Source organism: Chaetodon auriga, chromosome 23 (genome assembly GCF_051107435.1).
Source record: "Chaetodon auriga isolate fChaAug3 chromosome 23, fChaAug3.hap1, whole genome shotgun sequence".
NCBI classification, from domain to species: Eukaryota; Metazoa; Chordata; class Actinopteri; order Chaetodontiformes; family Chaetodontidae; genus Chaetodon; species Chaetodon auriga.
This window is the reverse complement of record NC_135096.1, coordinates 6,507,131-6,526,247: the sequence shown is the minus strand read 5'-3', so window position 1 is coordinate 6,526,247 and position 19,117 is coordinate 6,507,131. Positions and strand designations below refer to the sequence as shown.

At 41.1% G+C, this 19,117-nt stretch overlaps 1 protein-coding gene across 1 annotated transcript in view; it reads left to right on the top strand.

The window, feature by feature from the left end:
• The first annotated feature begins 10,006 nt into the window (after positions 1 to 10,006).
• The window catches only part of sh3bp4a (SH3-domain binding protein 4a), a 30,045-nt gene continuing 20,934 nt past the window's right edge, over positions 10,007 to 19,117 (top strand). The window contains exon 1 of the mRNA XM_076723675.1: positions 10,007 to 10,250. The gene's annotated coding sequence lies outside the window, so the exon portion shown is untranslated. The remainder of the gene's footprint in view (positions 10,251 to 19,117) is intronic.

Here is a 19,117-nt window from a genome sequence, read left to right as displayed (position 1 = left end):
CAAAGTTTTCATCATGAATTTAAAGCTGACGATGGCAATTGTTCTTTGTACCATGTCTGAGGAAACAGTGTCCCATGAAGCTAGCCCTGTGACGGCACCAGGCCTTTAATTTCTTCCAATACTTTCACAAGAAGTCAGCTCACACAGCACCACAGATTCTCTCGTTCAGTTTGGAGGAATTGTTTCCAGGAAATGTGACGTATGATTCTGATAATGATCCTGAGAAAGAGCCTGAACTTCAACTAAAAGACAAACGAGAAAACTCTAAAGCTTCACTTTGCTGCAGAAACCCTGAAGACTGAGTTTTTCAGGGACACTTTTATACATGCTGCAGGTACTGTATCTATCTATCAAATACATTAAAGCTGCTCCTTTTATGGCCATTTACAAGGTTATTCTGTCCATTTTCATGAAGTTTGGAGTTTGAATTGAGTGAGCTATAAAACATTTGACCCTGCTGATAGCAGACATCTGTCATATTCATCTTACAAGATGAATTTGTATTTGAAGCTGCTGCCAAGACACTATACGTCCATTTGTGGTGGGAAGTCATCATTACCCTCTGTTGATCATCCTGGATCTCGTCTGGGTGTCCTTGAGCGAAACTCTAAATCTCTTCCTGTTTGCTCTCTTTGCGAGTTTCTCAGGATAACAGCAGCGAAGGATGAACGCTGTAGAAATGTGGCTGGCGCAGAGGATCCAGGCAGCGAAATGGTAATCATTTAGTAACCAGGGATTTGAGGATTTAAGGATTTCAAGGCCGCCCTTCAGAAAGTAGCATCGTTTGGTTTCATCATGTTGTGAGCGTGGGTTTCTCTTATTTCAAATGGAAGTCTCAGTTTGCAATCAGATCCTGAGCATGAATAAAATACCAACAAGCTCTAGGAAGACAACCTGAAAACACAAGAAATTATCAAAGAAACGTTGTGGATATTCAGCTTTACCCCGAAACTGACCATTGAACAAATCTCCAAAGGATTATTGTAGTGATTTACGGCTTGCATAAATGCAAATTTTATACATTTATCGTCAGGAATTAACACTAAATCCTTAAAATGCTGGCTAAGGACAGTGGAGGCTGCAGATTCCAGGTGTGTGTGTTGTGCCTGAAGGTACAGCCAGCTAATCCATGGCCTTTTTCCTGCTGCTACAACTGAAGGAAGTGATGAATAAGTAATTTCCCGTGAACAGGTTGTGCAGCCTCAAGTGTAGAGATGTAGTAAATGGACAGATGGAGGCAAGAGGACGAGAAATGGGCTGGGGAGAAGAGAAGAGGAAGTTGAGCAATGCCGGTGGAAGAGGAAGAACGCTTGAAAATGAAATCTCCTGTTCTCTCAGCAAAAATCCACATTTCCTGCAGTTTTGTACTGAACATTAATGCTTTGCTGTAGTAGAAGCAGAATTTATGTAGAGCTTGGCAGGAATAATGCTGATTACTGTGACTTTATTGTACTTTAAAGTGGTTTTTTGTATCTCCCTAATGATGCTAATATTTATGATGATTCTCCTCCTCAGCTGACAAGTAAGCCCCAAATCACAAATTTGTCTTGGAGGGCTTTACCATCTGAACAATGTGTTATCATCCTCTTTCCTTCGACATTTGAGCCTCACAAAGAAGCCTTTATTGCGGAAAACGATGACGGTAACACTTTAACAGCTCAGCCACATAAATCAAGGAACTGATGGAAAAGGTTCTGCTCATCGAGGGATCTGAGCAGCAACATCGAATTTGCTGTGAGACCGAATCCTCCAAACAACATAATGGTGTAGAATCACAGATAATGTACTTGTAAACGTACACGCCTCAATCAAAGCTTCATTCACTGCTGCTGCTGCAGCAATCAGCACCGGCAGTGCAACAGTGACAGCTGACCGTTTCTAAAGGAAGCAAAGTCCACTTGCATGACTGTGATTAGGCGGTGCTACTCCGCTGGTGCGTTCAACAAAACTGTGGCATTTTTACAGGTACTTTTTGGTGTATCTGTGCTACTCAATAATGAATTATTTATCGTATACTTCCTTGCTATTATTATACTTCCTCTCCGCTGCATCTCAGAGGGAAATGTATTTTTACACCACTACATTACTTGATTACGTGATTTTAGTAACTTGATCCTTTGCAGGTTTAACTGAATGATGCAAAATGTAATCAATAAATAAATGATGATATATTAATACAGGGTAAGACAGAATGTTATTGATCTGTGGGAGGAAATTACCCTGCAGTAGTTAAAATTAGCTCCACATTGATGAGCTGCAATCTTACAGCAATGAACACATCAGTGCATTATTATTTACAGTCCAGTAATATACATTATTTTGAAAATGGGCCACTCTGCATTATGAGTACTTTTACTTTTAGTACTTTGAGTATATTTAGATGCTAATACTTACTTGTGCTAAAGTCCTACATTCAAAATTTTGAATGGAGGACATTACCTGTAATAGAATATTTCTACACTGTGGTATTGATTCTTCTACTGAAGTACAAGATCTGAGTACTTCGTTCATCATTGCTGAACTTGAAAATTTTGCAAATATTTTGAGGATTCCCGCAACATGTACGACAGGATTACCGTAGCTCACGCTGTTCGGGAACAATGCAAATCCCCTTCTTCAATTGACAATCTGCAGCCTTTTCCTTTCTTTGCTGGTATTTTAAGTATTTGGAACAAGTTCTCGGTCACCACATTCTCAGGAATTCCTGTATTTGCATTCAGGCAGCATCTGAAATAAACCAAATTCCTGGTGTCTCTTCCCATAACCAACCTGGATGACAAGCAAACGCTCGGTTATTCTAATGCAAAGCGAGCCGGGGCTGATAGCAAGGCTCCTTGATAAAGCAGTGAATAGAAGGCTCCTTTTCAGAGCCCACAGTTCCCATTCAGCCCAGATGAATAGAAGCGTCAAATCCAGTCTGAGCCTCTAATACGAGCTGAACTTCAGGGCAGCAACGGCCACTCTAGACTGAGTCCTGTTCAATGGAAAACATTTACCTCTTTATACAAACTCCCAGCTTTTTGTGCCAAATTTCTCAGGAGGCATCTGCATTTCTGACTGTGAAAGATTTTTAGTGCTTACTCTTAAAACCATTCTTTAAATTTGCTTAATTTGCACGTCTTAAAGTACAAACCGCTCTTGTGAAATTCCATTAAACAGTGTCTTGCGTCGCAAATGTCCGCAGAGCTTTTTTCCTTTCGTTGAGAGTTTAAGTTAAGTGAAGTGTCTGGACTGTCACAGCAAAGAAAAAGCTCTTGATTCATCTGTCGATCTTCATTCCAACCCTTATCTCAATGTATTGGCATGAAATTTGGCCGAAATATCGATAATTCTCAGAGGATGAATCTTACTGAATCTGGTGATCCTCTGACTTGTGTTGCCCCACCATGATATTGACTTTTGTGTGTTTTAGTAATATCTCAAACACCACGGGTTGGATGTCTCCCTCAGGATGAATTGCAATAACTCAAATCCTCTAATTGTCCAGCACCACCATCTGTTCAAAATTGTACCTTGTCCAAATCCCACAGGTGTTTGAAGAACCATTGTGAAGCTCAGTGACATCTTGGCAGCGCCTGACTCCACCAAACTCCTGGCTAATCCAAAAATGGGGTGGAGGTGGGCGGATCTTAGTGGCAAGCTATCACTCAAAGTGGCCATGTCCATAATTATGCATGAATGGGGAACTTAGCTATAGAGACCAGCTGTAAACATGTTTATATCTGCTGTAAAATTGGGCATTTTAATACGGGGGTCTGTGGGGATTGACTCACTTTTGAAGCCACTTTGGGTGGAACTTTGGGTGATGACCCTAACCCTAACCCTAACCCTAAACCTAACCCAAACCTAACCCTAACCAAGCAGAGCTGAGGGTGAGGGTGAAGGTGAGGGCGCTCAGATGTCAGGAGCAGGTAACTGAAGGAAGAAAACCTCATTCACAGTCAGAGAAAGGCAGCAAATCACATTAAGAAGCCGGAGCCAGAGAATGTTTGACATTTTCCTTTGATGAATTTCCTACACAATTAATCAAAAAACTAATTAATTAGTCAACAAACGGTTTCAGATGCGCAATAAAAGCCGTCTGGGTACAAACCAGTAAATTATTATATCCCCTGAGCTGCTTAAAGATTTTGATTGGAAACGGACTGACTTATTTTCAACCACTTGTGGCTGTCTTCCTGAGTGGACAGAGTTTGAGATGGAAATTGTTCAGTTCTGTTCACTTCCATGAACACATACCTTCATGCTCAAGATTGAGGACATGGTTTCAAAACAGAAAGCAGCTTTTTACTTCAAAACCTTTTGGGGGTAGATAAACAAAAAAATACACAAAAAAAGACATAACTGAACAAGGCACTGTGAGGAAAATGGTGCAGATTCAGCTTGTTGTAGTGCATCAGACTTTTTGTCATGTAAAATAAATGAAAGCTTCAGTCTGAGATGGTAAAAATGTTTGTGAAATCCTTTTCCGAGAGCGCTGGTCCAAGGTGACTCCGGCCTGCCGAATGGATATCAGAGCCCTGCACTCATCTCTCGTCACTTCATAAGTCGTCTTTCAGATATCCATCATATCCCCTTTGGCCCCTGACAGCGCAGAATGAGAAAGCATGTGGAGGGCGGTCAGATAAATCACCACGCTTCCACTTTTCTCAAACCGCTGTAGCATTCACCATGCACTCTGTGTACGAAAAGAAAGGTAGTGCAATGCCTGATGTTTTCTAAAATCCAACAGCTTTTGGGATGCGATTGAACTGCGTGAGTCCAACACAAAAGCATGCACTGAATAAAATAAGAGCTCATGAATTAATGGCAAAAAGACTGAAAAGCGAAGGCTTAAAGAGGAGACTTTTTCACCCTTGATGTTGTTTGAGCACAGTCTTTTGAGAGTTCACACAATGAGCATATATTAAAATAGAAATGAAAGCAGGAAAATGCGGGAAAAGTGTGGAAAAAAAGAACTTGTCTAAGAAGGAAAGGAGGTTAGGAATTGAATTTGATCCTCTGTGATGAGGCGTAGCTGCACTGACGTCTGATTTCTACGTGATTAAGTAGGACGATGCATTTTAATTACAGCTGTAGAATGAGTTACTCCTCTCCTGTTGTGTTTCTCCAGCTGTTGGTCTAATTAGCTGCCTTGTTGGAAACTTTGGGTGCCGTTCCCTCAGGCATGGCTGAGGGGAAACAGAAAAGCAACACATGCTGCAGCAGTGTGTTGCAGGAGTCTGATTTTACAACATTCCTCAGTCGAGCAGATCAAAGTCGAGTTTTCTCTCAGCTCTGGTTGTGTATTTGATGTCTTTGAGGTCACTGCATTGAGGCATCTTAAAGTGTTTGATTTTCCGTATTTGATGGTGGATTTAGTGGGCTGAAGCCAGAGTTAAGCCCAAACTGTGAGAGAATGCGGCGGCATTACTTGTGACTTTTCCAGTTGTTTTGAATTTTCTGAAGCAGACAATCCAACAATCCCACAGCGATTGGCCAGATCTGCAGAGGTGTGAACCAAGGGAGGGTTTGAACTTGACCCCATAAGGACCACTTCCTGTAAAAGACCTCACTACTGTACGATCGCTGTACTCAGATCCGCCCAAATTAATCATAGTAAGGTTGAACCAACACATCCTCACAACCAAACAACTGAACAGACTGATTGCAAATGACTCTAACATATATGAAGATTCCCAGTATGACACATATGACCATTGGGGAGGACCAGCGACAGGCGTACCAGACCTTCATCTTCACGTGCAGGTCGCTTAAGTTTAGGCACCATTGAGTCGGTGTTGACTTTTGGTTTCAGACGGGACACAAAAAAAGAGTCTCCTGGGAGAAAGTCCTCCTCTGTATGTAGACTTTCTTGCCCTTTATACACTTGACCTGTCATAGTTACTACAGCCACCAGAGGTCGTCGCTTAACAATAAAACGTAAATATGGGCTGTAAGAAATTGGACTAAACAACTCCAGTTTGAAAACTCTCTTGGTATGAACACTCCTGCCTCTGGACGTGTATTTTCCAGTTCTTATCATCTTGGCTTAAGGAGCAACAACAAATTTTTAGGGTGTTTTTTGCCCTGGGTGTTGCCTCTCAGGTTACATACAAGCTGCCTTACTGTCCGATTGGTGGAACTTGTTGGATCATCATGACAAACACTTAAGCATCTCCGTCACCAGCTGCTCTTTAACACGGTCCGTCTGACTGCTGTCACTGGTGTCTAGATCCAAAACCCTGAAAATAAACCTGCCTCAAATGAAGGCTCCTCTTTTCTGAGTGAGTTCAATGTGACTTTAACAGGTTTCAAAGAGGCAACAGTTCAAAAACTGGAGAATTCTGTGGGAAATCTTTCCTCTCTGAAATCTTAACCTCAACTGAACTCACACAGGATGAGGGAAGCGTTATACTGGCCTGTATCTTATTGTGTCAGAAACAACAGCAAGCAATCTCCTTCTGTAGAGTTAATGTCAGTTTACACGAGGAATTAATATTAAAAATGATATATGATACATACATTTGATCCATGAAACCACTGCAGCTTAACAACTTAATCAGCTAACAATGAATTATCTTGTATTTTTTCCACGATGAGCAGATGTGAAAAGTCATTTCAAAATGATTAAATCAAACAAAAACAAACTCGGCTGACAATAAAAAGAAAGTGTGAGGTTCAAATAACATCAGAAACAGCTTCGACCTTGAATGAAACTCAACACTTTAGTCATTAATAAATATGCATATGCAGGGAACCTTCTCTCCCAGGCTTCATTTCTAAACTCCTGCTTATTTTGAGATATTTTGTCTTCTTCTTGTCGTCTTTTAAGTCAGCCTCCTCTGCGCTGACAGCAGCTTCATACAGCGGAGAAGACAAATCGTCTGAGTGGGTTTTGTCAATGAGATGAAAGAGGAAGGTCTATTAGACTGATGAAAGCTGTTTTTTTTTTTTTTCCCATTTTGGTTCTTTTTCCAAATGTGAAAGAACCTTGTTATATATAAACTCTCACACAGCTTTTTTTAATGCTCTTTGCAAGTGTTCTTTAAATAGTGTGGTTGTCATTTAAATCATATTTATGGAAAGTTCACCTTTTGGAATATTTTAGGGTGAAGTTCTCATCCCTTTCTGCATGCATAACGCCCAATAAAAAAACTCATTTTCAAACAAGCTCTGTCTGCTGGCGTTATTATTAATGGAGCCACCCAGACCACAGCAGTTGCAAAGGGATTTCAGCTCGCCAGCAGCGTTTATTCACCAAACCCTCAATGAGACGCGCCTCATTAGCAGAAGGCGTCCTGCTGCACAAACCATTTACCCTTCAGCCCCGCTCAACTTTATTTATAGAGCCTGTTCGCTTCGATATAATGTGTTGATCATTACGGACTCCAAAGGCAGGTTTATTGCCTTTAATTGCTGTTTTTATGCCCAGTTTGTGGAAACAGTGTTATTTTTTTTTTATTGGTAATGAAACACAAGCAGCAACCAAAGCTGTGAAATGTTGTTTATTTCAGCTTTCTGGTCTACTTTCTGTGTTGTCTCTAAATCAGTGGTGAATTAAAGTAAATCGTGCATGTTCCCAATTTGAATATTGGCAACTAGACAGCAAAAATATGGACAGAGTTGAGACTAGAGGCTTAATGGCAACGCTTTGTGGCTAAATAAATGAATTCCAGTTGAATTCCCCTGGTTGGTGGATTCGCTTGAGGAGGCGAAATTAATCTGCGCAGATGTTCCAGAGTTCAACTTTAACATGGGAATTCTTGCCATTTGACTGGTCGTGAGCAAGCTTTTTACTCATGAGAGCTTTATTTCCAACCTTCAATGGCTTTTTGAATAAATGGTGCAAATGGGAGCGCAAACAAAGAGAAAATTCAGAGAAGTCCCAGAAGCTATTGTGACTGACCAGCGCTAGCTTGGCCGGCTAGCAAATTAACTTAGCTTCCAAGCTAAGCATTTCAGCAGCTGATGAATGGCACTTTGTGATATGACGGATGCTTAATGGAAAAGGTCATGCTGTCAAATTAGGTGAGCTTGAATGAGTGCCATGCCAGCCTACCTGTTGAACCCTGTCCAATCAGCTTGCAGTCTTTTACAACCTGCATCACATACAAAGTGTTTTTTGTATTGTTGTACATAGTTATTGGTGTTATTTTGCTGATTTCTTTATCCTTTTGATCGTGATTATTCTCTTTATTGTTAATCTCATTGATCAGTCTATTTACATTTTTTTGTAACTATGCTTCAGTATATGGGCCCTCCAGTGAAAGATACTTCCTCCCTGGTTTAATGTGCTGGTTTTATTTTCAGGCAGGAAAGGATGTCAAACTAGGTAGGAGAAGACAGAAAGAAAATGATGACATGCTCGTCTCTCTGTCAGGGCCTCTTGAGATATTCTAGACACAGAACCAGCCATCTGTTGGATCAGTGCAGATCTTTACCCACAAGAGGGAATTCTCTCTTTTTTTGCAGGCAGGCAGCATACAAACAATAAAAGCATGATAATAAAATAAAACAATAGACGGCACTAAAGAGTGAAACCTCTATAAACACAATACAGAACACAATAAAAAGTCTGTCAGAAAAGGTCAAGATGAAATGTTTGGCGGTGCTCAGAAGAGAAAGTTTATGGTTTTATTTGTGTGTTTTTTGCACACAAATTGCTTAAGCAAAGGATGGTCATGAAATTGATGATGTTTTGACACAAGCATTCAGGTTCCCAGATGATGACTGGCAAACACCAGGAAAACAAATGACTTTCTCATCAGCCTCAGCTCTACTTTGTGTTCATTGCTAAATAGCAAAAGACCAGGATGGTATAAATATGGCTGAAACAGTGTACCTGCTTCGCACCAGCATGCCAGAAAGGTCATTTCAAGGGTTAATTGTGAAAAATGTCTAAAATGCAAGCTAAAGTCAGTACGTCAGCATGCAGATTTTAGCATTTAGCCTCAGACTGCTGCTAGCATGGCTGCAGTCTCTTAAGTCAAAGCTGTAGTCCTCAGTGTAGGTAGATCTATGCTTTTTGAACATGCTATAATTATTGCCCTCAAAGTGTGGTTTGGAAAAGTGAAAGTGGTGTTTTTCTGAAGTGAACATAAAAGTCTTTAACTTTGGGGAAATTCTGCTGCAGATTTAAGAGCGAGCCTCTCCTTGCTCTCTTGCTATCACTGGGCTGATATCATGTAGTCTGATCACAGCATAACAGTTTGTTGAAGTAATGAGGTGACATCCATCTGTTTTCATCCATCTGTCGATCCATTTTCTCTCTACCCAGATCCTCTGCCTTGTTCTGGGGGGAATAAGATTCAAAACGACAACAACAACAAAACATGACCAGAAAACACATGAGGGTAGTAAGTAATAGATTACCGGATAGTTGAAGGTGTATTTTCAGTAATTCAGCAGTGGTGGAGGAAGTATTCAGATCCTTTACTTAAGTAGCACCACACTGCAAAACACACTGTTGCAAGTGAAGATCCTGCATTGAAAATGTTATGTACATAAAATTGTGTGAGTATAATAAGGGAAATAAAGTACATGAAGTATTAAAAAGTAAAAGTATTCAGTGCAGTAAAATGTTCCCTGTGACTGCTCTCCTGTTGTATATGATATCATTAGATTATTATGACTTGTGCACTAATGTAAAAGCAGGATTTTATTGTTGTTGTTGACTGAGGTGGAGCGCACGTAGAGCCATTTTGCATTTATGATCATTTTCATTATTGATAAATCGGCTGAATATTTTCTCCATTAATCGATTGATTGTTTGGTTGTAAAAACAGTGCATACTTGTAGTAACTTTTCATACAAGTCCCTCACAGTAAAAGTAGTACTTGAGTAATTGTAATTAGTTACATTCCATTGGTGTAATCCAGTTACATGATTAAAAACTGGTCAGTGAGGATATTGAGTTAAGATGCTGCAGTTGGAGGCTGTCTACATACACAGTGTATGACCACGCCCCTTCGTGTGACGTCACTCGCCCTCCTCGAGCTCAGCAGCTTTCCTCCAGTCTTTCGGCAGACCCGAGCAGCGGTGGACGAAAACCGGTGCCAGCTCGTCTGTCACCACAAAAAACTTCTTGGACTCGGAACGAGACATTGTTTTGACCTTTAATTACTTTTTTCCGTTGTCTTTTTGATCCTTAACTCAAATGACGCGAGGGAAAAAGAAGAAGAAGTGACGGCGGACTCCCCATCAGCTCTTATTCTTCACCTTTTCGCTTCGCACCGACTCTGAGCGTTCGGGCTTCCAGCCAACAGGAGGTCAGTTAACATTACAGTAAAATCTACACGTAATTACTTCTAATTATCTTTTCAACAAATAGTTTGCCCAATTTCTTTACTTATATTAGCTGAACGATGTACGGGGAGGAATTCGGCTTCATTCCAATAAGACATTCTGATAGTATTCTTGTGATAGTCCCTAATTATCTTGTATGTGGTGTTCTGTAATGCTTTTACAGCCATCGGGATGTCAGTTCATATTATAAGCACATTTAAAATGAAGTGTTTGTAATTGTCTTTTACAACAATCTTTTGCCCAGTTTATTGGCTAATTTTAGCTGAACAATGTGCCGAGAGGAATTCGGCTCCACTCCAATGAAAAAAACTGTACAGTATTCGTATGATATTCCTGTAGTTATCTGTCTATGGTGCTCTGCTCATTCTTCATTGTGTTATTGTGTGTCTTTGCTGATTTACTGTGAAGTTATCGTTAGATTTATTGTGCATTTTGACTTTTTATAGTATTTTATGACATTAAATGGTTTTCTCTAGTAGTCTAATGATGTTCTAACGGCTTATTCTGAGTTTATGGTGCCTAATAGTGAGCCTTATCGTTCTCTTTAATGATTTACCGTGCTTTAATTCTGGGATGTTTCCTATAGCATTCCTGTAATATTAATCAAACTGAAAGCCTTGTTGGCCTTTTTTCAGTTCTTGCTCTCTTTTTATTCATCTCTTTAATCTATACTGCTGTGATATTATAATACTGAGAGCCTACTATAATACTTATAGCCTAAATAATTACATATTTGCATAAAGACACACGCGGTTGCAGAGGAAACCTCTGCAGCGGAAAAATGACAAGTTGACAGTTTGCGTGTATTGTTGTGTGCGCGCACGCGGTCACGCGCGTGCACGCTAGTCTCCAGCACCTCCTCAACCCTGCCAATAAGGTCATCTGATAAGCTGAAAATCCTCCCTCTCTCTGTGTCTCTATCAGGCAGCCTCAAGGATTGAAACACACACACCCGTGCGCGCGCGCACATACAAACACACACACATTGTCTTATAGCCTGCAGTCATCCGCGACTCTATTTAATTAGATGGAGCCTTATTTTCTCTCTCTCTCTCTCTCTCTCTCTCTCTCTCTCTGTGTGTGTGTGTGTGTGTGTGTGTGTGTGTGTGTGTCAACGTTTCGCTGTGGAAAAAATATTTCAACACACACACACACACACACTGCACACACAGCACACACAGGAATGTGGGTTTTTCCACTGGCTTTTATTTTCCTCCTCCTGTCTTCTCCTCCTTCTTCTCCTTTTTTTTCTCCTTTTTTCCTAACTCTTCCTTCTCTCTTCTCCTGCCACTTCCTCTTCTTCCTCATACCCTCTTCCTCTTGTTGTTCTTCAGCCCCCCATGTGTTTTTGTGTTCTTCTCCTTATTTTTTTGTTCCTCATCTCCTCCTCTTCCACCCTCTCATTTCTTCCTTTTCCTCTCCTTGCCTCCTTCTCTTGCTCATTCTTCTCGTTTCTCCTCTTGTTCCTCTTCTTGTATTCCTCGTCTCTCTTGTAAGACTCTCCTCCTCCTCTTCTTTGCCGCTTGTGCCCCCTTGTTTTCTTCTTATCCTCTTCACCTTTCTACTTCTTTTCTTCTTCACCCATTTCTCTTTTCTTCCTCCTTCAAAACATCTACTTCTTTCTCTTCATCGTCTTCTCCAGCCCTCTTCCTCTTCACCTCCCTTGCCTCCTCTTCATTCTTTCTTCTCCTTTGTTCCTATTGCCCTTCCTTCTACTCTTATTCTTCTCTCCCCTTTTGTCTCCTTCCTCTCCTCTTCACTTTAATCTCTTCCCCCCTTTTCTCCCCCTACTTCCCTTTCCCGTTCCTCTCCTCCTCCTCTCCGCCACCCACCTGATTCCTCCTCATTGTCTTTTTATCCTCCCTTTCTTCCTTTCTTCCTCCTCTTCTTCCACACTTTACACAAACAATTACTTTGGTCCTCCTCCCCTTTTCTCCTCCTCCATTTTCCTCTTCACTTGCCTCCTCACCCTCCTCTTCTTCCACCATTCTCCTCTTCATCATGTCTTCTTCATCTTCCTCCCTCCAACTCCAAAAGCACCTCATTGCACACACTGTTGTCTTTTACTACACCTGCCCACCCCCTCCCTCCAGGTTAAGCCTGAAAATCAGTGTCATCGCTTTCCAGCTCTTTGCAAACACACACACACACACACACACACACACACACACACACACACACGTACTTTATCTTAAGTAAAAGATGAATATTTCTTCCACCAGTGCCCATTTCAAACTGACATAAATGATATTATATTATTTGATTATTGATTATATTTTGTGTACTCAGTTGCTTTCCCCTTTCAAACGTATAGATTTGAGTCATCACACTGTAGAAGACACGACACCCGAACATCTTGTTCTTCATCAGCATTGGCTTTGTTTTATCACTCGCTGCGTTGATGTACAGTCATTATTTAAACCAACTCATTAACAAATATAACACTCTGATTATAGTAATTATCCTGAGCTCCCAGTGTGCTTTCCGAAGCCTGAACAGCAGCTGATGAGTTATTACACTGCACTTTTCTGACAGCTCTCAAGATTTAACCTGCAGATCCTCTGATAAACACATTCAGCATTGCTTGTTTAACCTACTCACAGGATAACTTCACTAAATAATTGAGTAAACATGGCTGCTGAAAGCTAAAAGCATGATTCTCAACATCCGGCTGAACGCCCCACAGGAATTCCGCTCATATTGGACGATTCTGCGCCGGGTGATTTCTGCACATCTGAAACTATTTGCAAGCGTTGCAGCTCTTCAAAAAGGCGTTTTGTGTACTTTTCTTTGACTAGTTTTTTCTCTTATGACTCATCCAGCACGCATGAAAAATAGCTCAATTTAAAGGTTTGGAGGTCGGGGTAGTGAATCGGCGTGTAGGTCATCCAGTTTTCTCTTAATCGTACTGTAACCACACTGCAGTATCTGTGTGTGGCAAGAGATAGTGTTAGAGCACCACCCCCTCCACTGTCTCCAGAGCGAGCAGAGACTGTTTTCATAACTGCTCCCAGTGGTGCTTTCAGGGACTTCAGGACACAGACTTTATTGTGTGGGTTTAACTTAGATCAAATCAGTGCTTTTCACCTGACAGCTGCTATGCCTTTGAGCAAATGAAAACAGCCATGTTCTCACCTGCAGCTTCGACTGGATTAGTGTCTGCAAGTTCAGGCCAACTGACGATGTGATATATACTCGCTGTCTAATAATAATAATAATAAATGGCCCTTTAAATGGTGGATATGTTCTAAAACTGAAGCCACAATGATTTGACAACACAGCGCTGACTTCTGTGCTCACCTCATTAATTAATCAACATTAATACTTCATCAGTTCATGGAATTATAAACACTGGATGATGTGATAATCAGCTGCTTTTGCAGTTTCCCTGAATTTATTACGTTAATACATTTTCAGCCCATTTACAGAGTTTTACCACATCATCCGTCTGTTGATGCTTCATGAATCACTGCTCGGCTGTTTTTCCTGCTATAAAAAGAGGCGTCGGAGGTAAATTAGACGATGCGCCGCCCTAAAGTTGAGCTGTTGACGTGTTCAAAATGCCACTTCTTCTTTCCGAGTGCGAACCTCTCTTCTTAAACCGAAGAATCTCCTTCAGCTTCACTAAAACTCGGCTCTTAGCGGCCTCATTTACCCGGAAATTCTTCCTGAGGGGAGAGAGGAGCGATTGTAATATTTTCCGGATGAATTTTTCCGGTGAGGAACAGCGGCACTGCAGGCTAAAGTGCTTGACCGCGTGCCAAACCGAGCCTTTTTTTTTTTTTTATGTATTTTTCTCTGCAGGTGTGCAGGGTAAAAAATAAAACCACAAACATTTACCAAAGCTGCTGCAGGACAGGAAGAAAGAGGAATCACCCGCTCAGCCTGCAGGAATATGACGTTTCTCTGTGCAAGAGCTCAAAAGGAAAAGACACAAGGGAAGATGGCATCAAATGAGCCACTAAATTAAAATCAAAAATATTTTTAAGGGAGTTGCTCCCTGGTTCCACTGAGATTTGTCTGAAATTAAACGCCCACACCAAACACGAAGTCAAGCCCTTAATAAGTGCAGTTTTATGATGTCATGTTGTACTTTCTGGAGAGGAGAAGTGTCTCCTTCAAAGGAAAAACTCATTCAGTTTTCATAATTCATCACAACAGCTTGAACTTTGATTCATCAGACGTTTCATCGAGGCTTCCCTTAAAGACGACGCCACTGTTTTAATGTGGAAAAACAAAGCTGGATGCATATTCTCCTTGATTTTAGCACGCGGATTTCAAACTGTGATGCTGTGCGATCGCTTGACCCAGTTTTCCTCAAGATTTCTGCGATTTCAAGTTGTGCTTTTTTGAACACGAGCAGTTAGCATAAAGCTCTCCCCCATATATCACCTTCTTAGCAACACCATCTTTTTGGGAAATCGATTCACAGCTGAAATTGGGTTTTCTCAAAACTTTGTCCTTTTGGTATCACAGATTTAGGAGAAAACAGAAAATCAGCCTCATAATAATAATTATATCCAACAGAATTTGTCTGTTTACTCCGAAATCATACACTACCATCATGTTTAACCACACTGAAAGGTTGAAATCGAATATATTTCTTTCCTCATAGAACATGCAAAGCTGATTTTTTAAAAAACATTTTAGCCTAGTTCGTTTACATGCATGTTCATTAGCGGGCAGTCTTCTTCTTCTCTGCTTCTGCTGGTGCATCGCTCATTTGTTGTATGGATGCCATCGCCTTCCAGATAAACAAGCACTTTGTTTTGACAGTACGGTAAAAAATCTGCCTGGCACTTCGTACATAAAACTTTCATTTAGAGGACATTTTTGTTCATTAATCCTATTTTCTTGTGGCGGACTTTGATGAATTAAAACGCTGAGATTTGTTTTATTGTACACTCCCAGACTTTCAGAAAACATCTACAGTGGCCAACAGAGGACAATCGTTAAACTCACATATGATTTAATGAACTCACAAGGTGAAACTGTTCATTTTTCATTTCACAGGCGTTGATCAAACCTCCGCTGGCATTCTCTCTCTGAGCTCCTGTTTGTTTCTTCTACTGGTTCACCCCCTGCTACATCGCAGGTGTAAACACACGCCCAAATGCATGCTGGGAGCAGAGCTGCAACACCGCAGGTCACAACAAGGCGGCCAGCTCAGTACCAGACTCAAGTAGACCTAATGTGTTTCTGTCCCTGCAGTCAGGGCTGAATTAAGCCTGCACTCAGTTTCCTGCAAAATAGATGAAAGCGCTGACCTCTGATGGAGTTTAAAGTGAAACGAGGCTGAGTTTTGATGGTGTTTTGATGGTTTTTACCCATTTTTTTTTCCCTGAAAGAGGCCAGAAAGACTCAGAAAAGCTGTAGTTTGCTGTATTTGATGAAACAAGTCAAACAGTCACGTTCAGGGAAATTTATTTTGTCTCGTCAGAGTTTGCTTGCTGAGATCTGCAAATCAATAATGGGATATTTAGCAAACACACGCAGTAAATAAAGGAACGCGGTTTTGGAGGTGTCATCTGAGGATTTTGATTTTTCTATTTGAAACCCTGAGAACGATTTGTCAGTTTGCTCAACAGATTAGAAGAATCAGCTAACAAGCCCTTAAAGTTGTTTTCATTTCATTCTATTAAAGTGATCGAATCGTGACTCAGACTGGGTAAGGAGCTGTCTTTGGTTTGTTTGATCTTGATTTAAGAGACTTTTAGCCCTTCAGTCTCCTTCTTTGATCTGGGATTACTGCATGTTTCAATGCTTACACAGGAAATTCAACAGTAGACTTGATGTAAATATTACATACGTTTGGTTTAAGCTTCGAAATGTTTTGTTTTCAAGCTGTGATGGGAAAACGATGAACTCCGCGAGCATATGGATGCTGGAAATGGTTATTATAGCAACATTTATCCAGGGATTAGGACCGGCCGACTCTCTGCTAATTAAACTTTCAACTCCCCGGTGTCCTCACCGCTCCTCCACTCTGTCAGCCTGACTGAAATGAGTTAATAACACAGAGTATTTCACCGACTCGGATATTAATGCACCAGTGAGGGGAAAAAAAAATAGTCCAATTTTGAGGAAGGCTAACCCACAAACCCTCCAGCAGTTTGCAGAGATCCCCTGAAAGTTCCCTTTTTAGCGTTTCCTCTCCCTCTGTAATTGAAATTTCTCCGCTAACGTGAAGTAAAACAAAAGTAAAGTGGAGTTCATTTCCCCAGATGCTGTATATTCTTCATGTTGTATTCAGCATCTCCAAAATACAAAGAATCCTGCATGTGAAAGTCGTATTTTTTCTCAGAAAAGGTGGCATGCAGGGTATCACAGTCTTGTTTAACGTTGGGGTTAGTCTAATTGCCTGCATCAGTTTTGCTCCTCGAACGAGGGACCAGAAGTTTTCGGCTCGCAGGAGGTTCAGGGTGGATCTGCAGGGGTCGTTTGGAGGAATCCGGTTTGCTCTGAACTGAAGCTCCTGCTGCATTTCCCGCCGCAGCCGACAGCAGCCTCCAATTTCTTGTTTTCTTTTTTTTTCCGCTGTGTATCTGTCAGAGCCGTCCTCACCTCCTGCTGCATTCAGCGGGGTTCTCCTCGGTGTTATATCAAAGCTGGTGACAGTGTCTTTGTCTGCCGGCTTGTTATTGATTGCAGCCGTGCTCCGGCTGCCCGCTGAGTGCTCATTTTCGAGCGGAGGGAGGGGTTTTATCGACGGGGTGACACGCTCCCCAATGAGCAGAGAAGGTGCAGGAAAATGAAATGTCACCTCAGAGGAGTTTGACTGGCTTTCAGCACGAGCTCCCAGGTGAACAGATGCCGCCATTAACCAAGAGCGCACCTCTGTTACAGTTTCACTCAACCTCTAGAGGAAGTGCTCTGAAGCAATCCCAGTTTTTCCCTTTTTTCCCATTTTGAGACACGAGTATTCATACATCTGCTCAGTTCTGTCAGACTTCATTTAAAAGACGAGCAGAGCAAAGCTGCCGAGGTTTAATAAAACTTCTGCTGTGTTCATAGGAGAGCGACGAAAAGCAGGCAAAGCAAAGCAATGTTGGTATTGTTCAGACTGAACGGAAAGAGGTGAAAGGGTTCGTATACATGAACCAGGAAGTAGGCGGGAAGTTTTGCGACAGTAAAAGAAAGGTGCGCTTGACTTTCTTCAGTAATCTGATTTCTCCGTTGTCAAACAAAATTAAAACATTGATTTGCATAATCAGGAACGCGAAAAATGGGATTTCTCCGTCCGGATGTGCTAGCTAGCTCATGTAGCTAACAAGAACTGCAGATCGCACAGATGTGGCGATCATACTCTCAAATCTACACTGATGTTGATTTGCAGATGTTGAATTATGTTACGTTTTTTGTTATGGCATCAGCACAGGACACAGTGATAGTCGTTATTCTTTCAATCACTGTTCCTTTTTCTCCTTCTTGTTTATTTTTGTGTGTTGCAGCTCAGCTATTGTCATTATCATACACGGCCCTCCTCACACCGCCATGCATACATACACATTAAGATACCAGTGTTCATATCATTCACAATAGTTTTCTTTGCACATCACAGCTGTTTCCTCTTGATATCAACACTTTTTCCCTTTTGTCTTTTCTCCTCTTTGCTTTTTTTTTTTTTTTCATTTTTGAATTTACATGTGAATAAAAATGGGGATCTTCACACTTTCCACAATCCTGAGCCCCTTTAGGATTTCTCATCCACGCTGAATAAAAAGAGCAGAGTTAAGTCGAGGTTTTTTTGTCAACTAGCACAAAGCAGAAAACCCTAAAAAATAAGTGGTTTCCAAAATAAAGCTGGTAATGAGGGGAGACATCTGAATCCTGACTTGTTTTCAGTAAACAGGGATTTAGTCTGTGTGCATATAAATCCACTCATTGTACCATCCAGTGATATCTATAATATAGCTGTAATGACTGTCTTTATATACACACTAATATTCCGCTATTATTCCAAATATGACTGTTCCCGGTCATGTAAACAGCATGTTCTGTTTGGATTTTCCGAAGGCCTTTTCTCCAAATTGAGCATTTCCCGATTAAGACATGCAGGACATGCTGGCGTTATTATTTTAGGAGCATTCTTTGGATGTGTATACAGCAGTTTTGCGAGGCTGGAGTAGAGATGCATGCACAAAAGAAAAGCCTCAGACAAACACACCTGCTTTTAAACATGGTGAAAGACTTGGATATCAGCAGGTTTTTTGGATATGTACACAATCTCACAATTGAAAGCGGGAGTGTTCATTAATCAGCGTATGCACAGCTCCATGTAAACAGGAATATTTCGTTTGGCGTGCGAACAGCTGAAATAAGAGCAAAAACTGGAGTTATCTGTGCATGTAAATGCAGTCAGTGAGTATGTTTGCCTTCAGCAAAGTTGGACTGTGCCTTCCTTTATCGAAGCAGCTCACCTTTGTGTTCAGATGCAACTGAATGTCGCTCATTTTTGTGGTTGCTTTTGAGTCTGCTCGACTGTTTTGCCGCTGTGAAAAGACTGGAGTCAAAGAAACCAAATGAAAAGTTTTATCTCGTCAGATAAAAGTTGTCCTTGGGGACAAACACTATAGCTTGCTGCCAAGAAGATAATAAAAGGCAAAGTTCTGCATGTCACAGTTTTACCGATTCTGTTGAAAATAGACTCCTGCTTGAATTATTTGCCTTTTCTTAACAGTAGTGTTCTGTGTTCATGCGTCTGCAGATGCACAAGTTTGCATATAGCTTTGTTACTGTGTTTAATGATAGTGAAGACAGTTTTATGGAAATTAGGACATTGCTTCACCCAAAAACAGCACTACACAGATGTTTTTTTTATAGTCAGGTT